Source organism: Aedes albopictus, chromosome 1 (assembly GCF_035046485.1).
Source record: "Aedes albopictus strain Foshan chromosome 1, AalbF5, whole genome shotgun sequence".
NCBI classification, from domain to species: domain Eukaryota; kingdom Metazoa; phylum Arthropoda; class Insecta; order Diptera; family Culicidae; genus Aedes; species Aedes albopictus.
The window spans coordinates 95,880,513-95,893,040 of NC_085136.1; the positions used below are offsets into that span (position 1 = coordinate 95,880,513).

Sequence of the window (12,528 nt, forward strand, 5' to 3'; positions counted from 1 at the left end):
AAAATCTATTTGTTCTACACCATTCCCACTGCTCATATATTCCAGTAAGTTGATAAAAATATCTTAAAATCAATTATCTTTCATATTTCAGCACCGGTGGCAGTCATTTTTTGATAAATTTGCTTATTTCACTAGATAATGTACGCGCCCGTCAATATTTTATCGTCGACCAAGTTATAAGGTTATGTTGTTTACCTTTTTCTAGGTTCAAAAATGGTGCGAAACTACTGAAAAGCAGATCGTTCTCGCCAATACACCATATGTACTTTCCGGAGACGAAAGCAAGGGATTCCTCGAGAAAGTGAGAGCCGGAAAGATGTCCCACACAGAGGCCGCCAAACAACTTAACTGCAGCCGGCAAACGATGTACAACAAACTGCGCGAATCGCATCACAGAACTCCTGACCACCAACAAGTATTTACGGACGCGGAAGAAGCTTCGTTTTCGGACGCACTGACCGAGTGGGGCTTCCCCGTCGGAAGAGACGATCTTCGGGAAGTTGTGCGGATCTATCTGGCGAAGCAGGATCGATAGGTTCCAACTTTCGTGAATAACAAACCATCTCGGGACTGGGTAGCACGGTTCCTTTGTGACGAAAAAGAGCTGAGCAAACGATTTGCACAAAACATAAAGTTGAGCCGAGCAGGAGTCACCCGTGATACTGTTGAGGAGTATATGGCCAACTTGAAGTATTCCCTCAAGGAAGTTCCCGCCTCCAACATCTTTAATTATGATGAGACGAATCTATCCGATGACCCGGGAAAGAAGCTCGCTATATGCATACGCGGCTTGAAATATTTTGAAAACGTGAGGAATTTCAGCAAATCTGCAACCTCCGTAATGTTTTGTGGTGGTGCGACCGGACAGCTGTTGCCACCATATGTGGTGTTCAAGGCAGAGCACTTATGGGACTCTTGGACACAAAATGGCCACCCAGGAACACGCTACAATCGTAGTGCTTCCGGCTGGTTTGACGAAGAGGTTTTTGAAGATTGGTAAGCCGGCAAAGAAACATACGATTCATCTGCCTGCCAACCAATGCCACACAAAATAGGCGATAGATTCCTTTGACTCCTGTACTACTGCAGAAGGGTAAAGAAATCTTAACACGCATTTTAACTAAATTGTTCAGATTAAGCTTATTATTAAGTTATATCCTTACAGCTTGGCGAGCAGTGTGAGTCACTTTTATCCCAAAGGCATATATAAAGGAAAAATCATCACCAAAATACTTCAGACCCATAAGTCTATCGTCCGTTATGTTGAAAATAATGGAAAAAAAATACTAGACGAGCACATTAAATCGTCATATTTAATAAAAAGCCCTTTAAGAAAAAATCAATTTGCATATCAAGAGGGCAAATCTTCGGTAACAGCACTTCATAAGCTGGTTACAAAACTAGAAAAATCTTTTGAAGCACAAGAGATTTCACTTGCTGCATTTCTTGACATTGAAGGAGCGTTTGATAACACATCTTTTACTTCAATGAAGAATGCTATGTCAAAGGGTGGCCTTGACGAATGTATTGTTGATTGGATAGGGGAGATGTTATCTAAAAGAGAGATATCGTCAAACCTTGGCAGCTCATCTATTAGTGTTAGAGCAGTTAAAGGGTGCCCTCAAGGAGACGTGCTATCACCTCTATTGTGGTCTTTGGTAGTCGATGATCTATTCAAAAAACTGGAAACAGAGGGCTTTGAAATAATTGGCTTCGCTGAGTATATTCTCATATTAGTCCGTAATAAATATGATTATATTATCACTAACAGAATGCAAACTGCCCTAAATTTAGTCTCTTCGTGGTGCGATAAAGAAGGCCCAAATGTAAATCCTTCAAAAACCACGATCGTGCCGTTTACACGAAGAAGAAAATTTTCAATATAAAATTGAAAGAAACTAATTTAGAACATTCAGATAGAGTCAAGTATCTTGGAATACATCTTGACAGCAAACTAAACTGGAATTGGCATCTTGAGCAGGTGGTTGTCAAAGGTACAAATGCTCTATGGATTCGCAGAAAAAACTTTTGGTAAGAAATGGGGATTGAAACCGAAGATGATCTTCTGGACTTATTCGGCAGTTGTGAGACCCAGAGTTACCTATGCGTCGCTAGTCTGGTGGCCAAAAAGAAGATCGTAGTGTGCCACGCTTGTTGACGGAAGCAAAAAATTTCGCTCCCGTCATTTTTTTCTCTCGGCCGATTTTCTAATTTTCAAATTTGATTCGATTACGGTTTTGATGGAGGAAGCCAAACTGACTATTCAGTGCAATAAATTTAATTATCATCTGTGAACCGCTTCCACCGCCAAAGGATCCCAAGCTTGAATAGGAATACAGCAATTTTCTCCCGGTGACAATTGCTCGGAAAAACATCAAGAAGCGATCGAAAGTGGTGCGTTCGACGTGGACAAATACGTACCGAAGGACGGAAAGGAACCGGTGGAAAAATCTGAGCTGAAACTGCAGGTGCGGATGGCGGGATGGAAGATATTTCCAGATAGTGGACGGAAACGGATGTTACGCCGTACGAGTAATACTAAGGTAAACTACACGGAAACGGATCGGGAAGCGAAATGTAAGTATTTCACGGTTCAAATCCAAAGCTAGGGAATGCCAGTATTGGTTTTTTATTCATTGTGATGTGTTATTCTATCTATTTTCTCGAGTGAGTATTAGGTTGAGTTTTGTAGGCGTTCTTCGTCATGGCGTGTTTTTTAAAACCAGTTGATCTCAAAATTGGTCTTACAACTTTACCCCCAAATTGACTTTTTTTTCCTTTCAAAGTTTTTGGATTCGACAATCACACTTCTTTCCAAATTTGAAATGTTGAGTAGTTTATTGCATAAACTCGTACAGTCAATATGTTAGTCTGATACGAAAACAGTTAAAAATCTTAGTTGTGAATCAATAGTTTTATTATTATTTATAGTTTATTGAATGCTTAACAATGGTTCCACTGTTGGAACGGGTAATCATCATTTGGGTTTGTCTGGTGAGGTCGTAGTCATGTTCTTGAAACTATTGCATCATATTCATATAATTTCATTTGTCTTGAGTTCGAAATTGAGTGATAACTGCAAAGGTTAAAGGGGTATACAAATGAATCCAGAGTAATGCAATCTAACAAATATGAATAATTTGGATTTTTAAAGCTTTATTACTAATAGTTACAATTGCAGTGGTAGTATTGGGTCAATTATTTTGACAGGACGTGTTTGGGATGTTACGATATTGTTGATGTGGAGGGAGATGCTGTGCGCGAGTTTTGGTTTGGTCGGATCGGATGCGTTTTTTTTTGTGATGTGACCACGTATATCACTATTGACCAATATGGATCCGATTATCAACATTGAGCCACGGGACGTTTTAGATTTCATTCCTCATGCGGAACCATGACGGCGGTAATTTGATGAGACAGTGAGACGTTCCATGCTTACATTTATTCACACAACATCTAATCCAGTCGCATACTTAATCATACTGAATTGCAGACCATTCCCGCATTAAAATCCTATCTCCTTTCTATTTACGAGGGCGTCGGTGAGTCGCTGGCATCTCGATAAATAGATAGCATCCCTTCCCTATTATACCCTCCCATCCATATAACGTGATTCTTATCCTTTCAGAGAGCGAGCAATGGCGCTTAAGCCTAGGTTTGTTAGCCAGGACACATGGTCCAAATGCCTGTGTCCCATCCCTGGAGCAAAACGGCCCATGGAGTGACAAAATCTCTTAGCTACGTCACTCCCAACGTTCGTGTTTAAATATACTAAAACACTCACACTCACACCAACACATTTACCCAAATACACTTATACAATCTGAATTTTGCCGCATCACTCGCTTATAGTGATTCCCCAATCATCCCATTCCAAATATCCAACTCCTTGACACTTATGGGGGCGTCGGTGAGTCGCTGACCTCACCTAAAGTAGGTGTCATATCATCACATCCTTTCCTATCCTCGTAACGGAGAAGATGGGCGTGGCCGGCAATGGAAGTTCTCATGTCTTTTTTACTTCAATCTCTGATTGGATAGCTGTTCCTTCCCAAATAGCATTCCATAAGCAATTAGAATAAGAGTATTAAAGATATAACATGACAACTTTCAGTATGCAATCTACGAATTACTCCATTACCACGCAACGCAACGCAACGCAACGCAACGTCGCTAGTCTGGTGGCCAAAAACTAATGAAAGTCTGGCTCAAAAGAAGCTGGAAAAACTTCAAAGATTAGCTTCAATTACTGAAGCAATGCGAAGTACACCATCTAAAGCGCTTGACACTTACTTTACTTACTTCCATTGCATCAATTTGTTCAATTAGAAGCTGCAAAGAGTGCTTTGAAGGTCAAAAGAACTACAACTACAACTAAAAACAATCAGTATCGGCTCTTTCATCACAGACAATGGTGATTGAATGAGCAGAAAGTGCAATTTTAAACGCTCTTTTGAAGTGATTAATCCTGGGCGAAATCTGTGGACAAACCCGAGCAGAAGGGAATAGCAACAGCATAATAAAATGTGTTATTTAGGAAAAATAACTGAGTAGCGGAAAGAGTTATTTTCATGTTATTTACATAACATATCCTGTTATAAACTTGCCTGTCATAAGCGGCAAAATAACAAATATTATAACAAAAAAATGTTCCTGGAAGACCTGTTTAATAACATGTTTTGTTAGTTTCAATAACAACTTAATAACAGCGAATTTTGAAAATATTTCAATAACAAATTTTGATATGAATACGTTATTGATAACAATCTGAAAACAAAATTTGCTTTTTTTTCTGTTGCGGATAGGAACTCCTCCAAAGTCCCATATGCATTCAATGGGATACGCAACAATAGGATCTTGTTAAATGTTTCATTCATAATTGGGACGCTATTGTTGTCGCAAGCGATTTCTTATCCAAAACAGAGAGAAACAATACTTCTCGTTTATTTTCCAAACAACTTACGATGAAAAACTACCGTCGTTTTGAAACCCTTTATTAGGTGGTTCATTGTTTATAAGATTAATTTACATTATTACCTCATTGATTGACACATTTATCCTAGTTAATCTAAGTGGGCTCGATGCAGTGAAATCAATAAAAATAAAATGTCTAAAAATAATCAATGGAGTTCTTGATGACTTATTTTTTTACATTTTTGTCGAAAATGTGTTGTTCGTCGTTGAATTCCACCAGTTGATCCAAAATGTTTCATAAAATGGCTAACACTCTATTACACTCTCTATTTTCGTATTCATACCTAACTGAAACTGGAACAAAAAGCAGGTATACTTTTCAAAGTGCTTATAAAACAAAAGGCTGATAAGTTGGCACTGTAACGTAATGTCAGTAAGAAGAGGAACTGATGATAAAATAATATTTTCTCTTGCAGTTCTTCACGGAATGCTGTGAACAACGAAAATCTCGAATGGTGTAGTTTTGATTGCAAAGCTAGTTATGTTGTAATATAATTGATCAAATTTTTGTACTAGTTTCAATGACACAATAATAACTGAACTTGTGCTACAACAAAACATGTTATTGAAATGTAATTTAAAGAAAATATACCAAGAGCACGATCATAACAAAATAAGATTGCCCAACAGAATATGTTATGGAACGGTGATGACCTAATAAGTTAATAATAACAAGCCGAGATATAAAAACATGTTTTGTGATTCCGTTGTTATTATTTTGATATTTTCCTCTGCTCGGGAATGGGGGCCCATAACTACACCCAGGATCGATCGTGTTTTACACTGACGGTTCGAAACTGAACGACCAAGTTGGTGCAGGTGTGACTGGCCCCGGAATTAATATATCAATTCCTATGGGCAAATGGGCAACTGTTGTTCAAGCTGAAATTCAGGCAATTTTAGAATATAGTAGTATTTGCTTACGCAGAAATTACAGATATTCAAATATTTGCCTTATGTCTGATAGCTAAGCAGCTCTAAATGCTTTGAAATCAGCTATATGCACCTCTAAACATGTTTGGGAATGTATTAATTCACTCCAACAATTAGCTCGCCGTTATCAGGTGAAGCTGTTTTGAGTTCCAGAGCACTGTGGAATTGATGGAAACGAACAAGCCGATATGCTAGCAAGACTTGGTTCGTCTCACCAATTCATAGGACCAGCACCGTTTTGTGCTGTATCTGGTTGTTTTCTCAGAATGAAGTTAAAAACATGGGAACATGAGAAAATAAAATCCAACTGGGAAACACCACTTTTGCGAGACAGTCCAAACGTTTTATAAAACCAATTTTCGTGAACACTCGCAAAATCTTAGAGCTGTCGAAAAGAGATTTAAGTATTTTTACAGGCCTTCTACCCGAGCAGAGGAGAATATCAAATTAATAACTACGAAATAAGATAACATGTTTTTATATCTTGGTTTGTTATCTTTATCTTATCAAAGTATTACTTCTCCATAACATCTTTTGTTGGATAATCTTATTTTGTAATGAGCACGGTATTGGTTTATATTCATTGAATAACATTTAAATAATATGTTTTGTTGTAAAACAAATTTAGTTATTATTGAACAGAGTGTGTATAAATATTTAATTATCAATACCACAACGATAACAAGTTTTGAAATCAAAACTACACCATTAGAGATTTACGTTGTTTTCAACATTTCGTGATGGGGAGCTTATGCATAATTTCTCATCTGTTCACCTTCCTCTTCTCTCTGGCATTACAACCTAATTGGTAGCATACCAGCTTCTCAGCTTAATGTTTTAGTGTATCCAAAAGAACATGGTTTCACGATTCCTACAACGCCAACGAGCCATTTTACAAGATGTTTTAGATCAGTGGTAAAATTCCAGAAGGAACTTATTGAAAGGTTTCTTAGAAAAATACCATAAACTTCTGGGGAAATTCAAAAAAATGGGTCGATTATAGGGAGAGGGGGGGCACTCTGTCTCCCTCATGGCATTTACCATATCTAATATTAAACATGAGGTACATTATTATATTTCAGGTATATTATAGAAATTTTGTTTAATTTAATTATCATTATTGAAATCATAACTCATTTTGTTATTAAATTATTATCAATAACTTCGAAAGATCAAAATTTGTTATTGAAATATTTTTATATTCATTATTATTAAGTTGTTATTGAAACCAACAAAACAAGTTATCAAATTGGTCGTCCAGGAACATTTTTTTGTTATGATTTTTGTTATTTTATTTTTATTTTTTTCTGTATTAACGAGATTTTTAGCCCTAGGCTAGTTCATCTCGGGACCCACGTTTTACTTCCCTTCCGAAGGAAGAACTCACATTTTGTGAGTTTGTCGGGAGTGGGATTCGATCCCAGGTCCTCGGCGTGATAGTCAAGCGTTCTAACCATCACACCAGGTCCGCTCCTCTTTTGTTATTTTGCCGCTTATGACAGACAAGTTTATAACATAATATATTATGCTAATAACATGAAAATAAATGATTCCATCGCTCAGTTATTTTGCCAAAATAACGCATTTTATTATGGAGTTGTTATTTCCTTCTGCTCGGGATAACAGGCCACTGTCCGAGCCGTTATCACCTGAAGCTAATTGGAAAACTCCAGGATGATGTATGTCACTTTTGCGACATGGATAAAGAAGACTCGGAACTTGTGTTGTGCCGTTGTCCGGCAGTTTCTGCCAAAAGAATTAAGTTCTTCGACAAGGGGCCAATAGAACCCCTTGATGTATAGAAAACAGACCCCAATGCGGTAGTACAGTTCATCCGAACTGTCGCACCGTGTTGGAATCAGGCTTACAGTCAAGGTTTGATTATTGCTAACACCAATAGTAATACGTCAACTTGACATAGCTAAATAAAACTGGGGCATATGTCACAATAGCTCTAACAATTGGTCGCAGTGACTAGATACCCAAACAAAGAATAAAAAAAAGTTATTAGACAATATGTATCGTTATGGATAAACGAAATACCCTATTCCTGTTTTTTTTTCGTAACGGAAAACGCTATCACATTCTTGACATTAATTAAATCCGATCACACGCGCCTAAAATAAACACAACCGACTAGCACGTGCTTTTATGATTCAGCTTTTGTTTTTAGCTTCCACGACTAAACTACTTCGCCGTCGTCGTTTCTCATAATAGGCTGCTCCTAAAACAAAAAAAAAAAGAAAGAGTGGAGTGACAAATTTTGGAACTAATTTTCGGAATAAGTTCTCCGCACGACTTCCTTGGTTGGGTATGGACAATCCGGTTGTTAAGGCACCGACCGTCTAGCAAAGCGACACCCGTGAAGAATGTGGCGACCTCTGCCATGGGGAAACCATAAATTTGCGTGACTCTTTTCTGCACACACACACTTGTTCGCTGTCACTACTGTGCTAGGAAGCGTGTGATACCTCCTCACAGTTTCCGGTCCATTCCGTGCAGCGTTTCCAACTATTCGGAAGAGACCCAAAGTCGAAGAGATGATTCTTCATCATCACCATCGTCTTCGCCGTTCGTCGTCGCCGTTTGTCAGGAAGCGAAAGTGCTACGCAGAGCCACGTAATGAATCGACGCTATTTGGGAAATATACCGAATCCGAAAATGACCAATGCGGAGCAAACCACTTGTGTTCTTCTTCGTCGCACAATGAGCCTCTGCACGAATCTGGCGTACTGCTCACTCCCACAGAAAACTTGAAAACAGTTCGCACAGTAAAAGTCAAATGTGACTTTTACTGTGCGCGCTGTTTTCAAGTTTTCTGTGGGAGTGAGCAGGACAGGGCAAATTCGTGCAGAGGCTCATGGCGCTGCGGTGACGATCACGATGATGATGATGATGACAATCAAAACGATAACAGCGTGCCTTCTTTGGCTTCCATTCACCCATGGCGCTCTTGTCACGGTCGCCACAAGCTACACTTGGTACGGGTGGAGTTGGACACTGATGACTATGCTGCTGTGAGAAGATAATAGAAAAAGTGGCAGTGAACATACCGCCAATAAATTTCCAATCAACTTTTTTTTCTACCCTGAGTCTCATCTTTCAGACATTTATTCTCGCACTTGCTGCACATGGTTTTGGGGAATGATTGTGATGATGATATTTGGAAAAGGAGTCGGTTAAGAACGATATGCCGCGAATAATAAAATATGATGATTGGGTCGTATTCCGATACCGTAGCATCTGTTAATCGAAAGAGCAATATTCATCTGCTGTAAAACCCTCTGAAACACCTGCTATGCTCTCTTAGAGAATGTGAAGCCGCTCTGAAACTTACTAAAACGCTCTAAAATGCCTATGTCTTGAAATGCCTTTGAAAACCCCCATAAAACTTATCTGTACTTTTGGAAAAAAATCACCGACTCCAGTTATGCTTTACCAAAACCTCAACCGTTAAGATTGTTTTACAGGAAAATTTCGGTAAAGCTTACAACTTTTACCGAACTTCATTGCAGTTTAACAGATAAACTTTTAGAATGGCATACCATTGGGATAAGAATTAACGGACACAGTTTGAAACGCGTATTGCAAAGTAAAGTGTTAGGAAACAGTAGTTTACGCAACAAGGTCGTATAAACTGCGTCAAGAAAGCATCAAGAAGTTGATCAAAACTGAAAACAGTGCTGTAAGGTTCATTACGCAACGCAAATCAGTGCTGTAATGAACCATTACAGCACTGCTAATTTGGTGTGGGAAAGTAGGTCTTTTCCCGACAGATTTGCATGAGGTAAAGCAGCCTATTACGATGAGAAATAATCCGATTTTCACTCTTAGCGTCTTGAATCGGTTTTAATCCAGGGACTTTGCAAAGATGTGTGCTGGTTGATCCTGTGTTTGGATAGGTTCAATCTTAAATGTCCCGGAGGCTACGTTATCACGCACAAAATGATGCTTGACGTGCGCTTCGTCTCCAAATTCTTCGCAGTGTGAAAACAATTTCTGTTGTCCTCATATATAGTGACGGGTTTGGTAGGTTAATGCAGATCTTCTAGAATTACTAGTAGCCATAGGCATTCGTCAACTGCTGCGCTGAGTGCCACGTACTCCGTCTCGTTTAACAAAGTTGCCATCGTGGTCTGCTTCTTACTGCACCAGGTTACTGTACATCCAAATACTTGAAACAGATATCCGCTTATTGATTTCCTATCCTCAGTGTCCGATGGCCAGTCTGCGTCAACGTTTCCCACGAAGGAATGCGAGTCACATTTGAACTGCAATATTAGATTCTTCATGCCTTGTAGTTAACGGACTATTCGTTTCAGAGCTTACCAATGCTCATTAGATGGTTGTTGTTGGAATCGTCCGAGAAAACCGACAGGATAGCAAACATCCGGTCGAATGCTCAGCATCACGTACATAAGCGATCAAGCAACTTTCGGTACGGTTGCTTTTCTTCGTCACCATCGGGGTTCGAGCTGGGTTGCAGTCGGACATTCCAAAAAAAGGCTCATCGGCTTCTCAATATTGGCATTTTGAGATAACTGCAGTTTTTCCTTTATCGCGGTTGTAGAAGATCTTCATCCCCAAAAAGTATCGCAATTCTCCACAGTTCCACATCTCGAACATTGACGCCTAACGTTTATTCAGCTCTATGATCGATTTCAGATTGCGGCCAGTCTCTAAAAGGTCATCTACGTACAGAATCAGGATTTGTTCATCTCCATCGTCCAGCTTTGTATACAGGCAATAATCGTATCTCAATCTTTTGAAACCCATCTTGAGGAGTGCGTCTTTAAATCGGTCATTCCAACATCTAGGTGACTGCTTTAGGCCGTACAAAGATTTCAGCAGTCGACAAACTTGATTGGGCTTCGCAGGTACGCCATCGGGAACTTCCATGTAGATTGTTTCCTTTGAACGGCCATGAAGAAACGCTGTGCGGCCATCCATCTGATGGAAATAGTATCGCCGATGTACACCAACTGCCAAAAGGGTCCTGATAGTAGCTAGCCGAGCTTTTGAGGGTATCCTTTCGCCACAAGCCGAGCTTTGTAGCGAACCGGTCTTCCGATTTCATCTTTCTTTATCCGAAACATACATTTAGATTTAGGCGGTTTAGGAAAAATAACAATACCTAGTAACTAAGTAAGTAGTAACGTAGTAACCTAGTAACGTAGTCAGTGATATCTTGATTGCTCCGAATGCTAACTTGATCACATAAACGATAAGATTTTACCCAAATTTGGTATTTTTTTACAGATTTTCGTTAAAAACTCGTTACAGATCGCTCAGCAGTTGAGATTTCGGTAGAAATTACCGAACGCGACAAGCTGTGTGAGAGCCTGTGTAGCCCACTAAACCCCCTGAAACCGTATGAAAAGCCCTGTAACGCCCACAAAACCCCTACGAAACTGACCAGGAAGCTTGTTGAGCCCTCTAAAATCCTCCTTAAACCTCCTGAAACGCTCTGATGAATGTGTAGTGGAGCAACGTCAAAGAGAACTTCTAGCTCTGCCGTGGGAGTTGAAGAGTACGCTCCAGACATCGCCATTAAGCAAAGCATATCCTTTGGAGATTGCCTAACTTTGATTGGATCGTTCTCATTTCACCCTTTTGCCACCACACAAGACATCCATAGGCCAATATTGGCCGAACAACAGTTGTGTAAATCCATTTGATATACTTGGGATTTTAGACCCCAAGTTGTACCGAAGGTTCGCCGGTATTGCCCGAAGGCCAAGCAAGCTTTCTTGATTCTGAACTCAATATGAGGTGTCCAGGAAAGCTTGAAATCAAGAATGACTCCAACGTACTTTACCTGATCAGTCACATTGATTTCAGAATCAAAGAGACACAAGGGTTGAACGCCATTACGGGGCGCTTTGCATGAGGTCGGAAAGGATACTGATGCTCATACTGTATTACAATGTTACGTAGTCGTCGGCAAAACCATAAGTAGGAAACCCGCTGTTATTGAGTTGCCTCAATAGCGTATCTGCTAAAAGATTCCACAAAAGAGGTGACAAGACTCCCCCTTGGGGGCACCCACAAACACTCAATTTCCTAATCGCTGTTTGACGCAATGTCGATAGGAGATTTCGGAAATGGTAAATCCAATTGGCAATCATCGGAGATATACCATAACTCCATTTGTCTTCCAATATGGCATCGAAAGGCACGTTGTCAAAAGCACCCTCGATATATAAGAAAACACCCGAACAAGAACATTGTGTAAAAGAGTCACAGTGGACTTACCAGGTTGGTAAGCATGTTGGTTCACATGAAGAGGCACGTTGGCCAGATGAACATCACGGATGTGATGATCCACAACGCGTTCTGAGCATTTCAGAAGAAAAGAGGTCAAACTAATAGGTCTGAAACTCTTTGCTTCTTCATACGACGCTCGACCCACTAGCGGAATAAAGTTTACAGTAATATTCCGCCTGGATTTAGGAATACCCTGTAGCAAAACTGCAAACAAGAAGTTTTTTTTTCAAAACATGTTTGAAATAAACAAATCTCTTTTCAAGCATAGGATGTATCCCATCTACTCCAGGAGATTTGAAAGGAGCAATGCTATTTAATGCCCACTCAATCGATTTTATAGTTATGATACTCCGA

At 39.6% G+C, this 12,528-nt stretch overlaps 1 protein-coding gene and 1 pseudogene across 1 annotated transcript in view; one reads left to right on the top strand and one right to left on the bottom strand.

Annotated features, from left to right (window-relative positions):
* The window catches only part of LOC109398423 (transmembrane protein fend), a 711,615-nt gene that overhangs the window by 25,039 nt on the left and 674,048 nt on the right, over positions 1-12,528 (bottom strand). The window lies entirely within an intron of this gene.
* On the top strand, positions 214-5,210 carry LOC115256507 (uncharacterized; annotated as a pseudogene).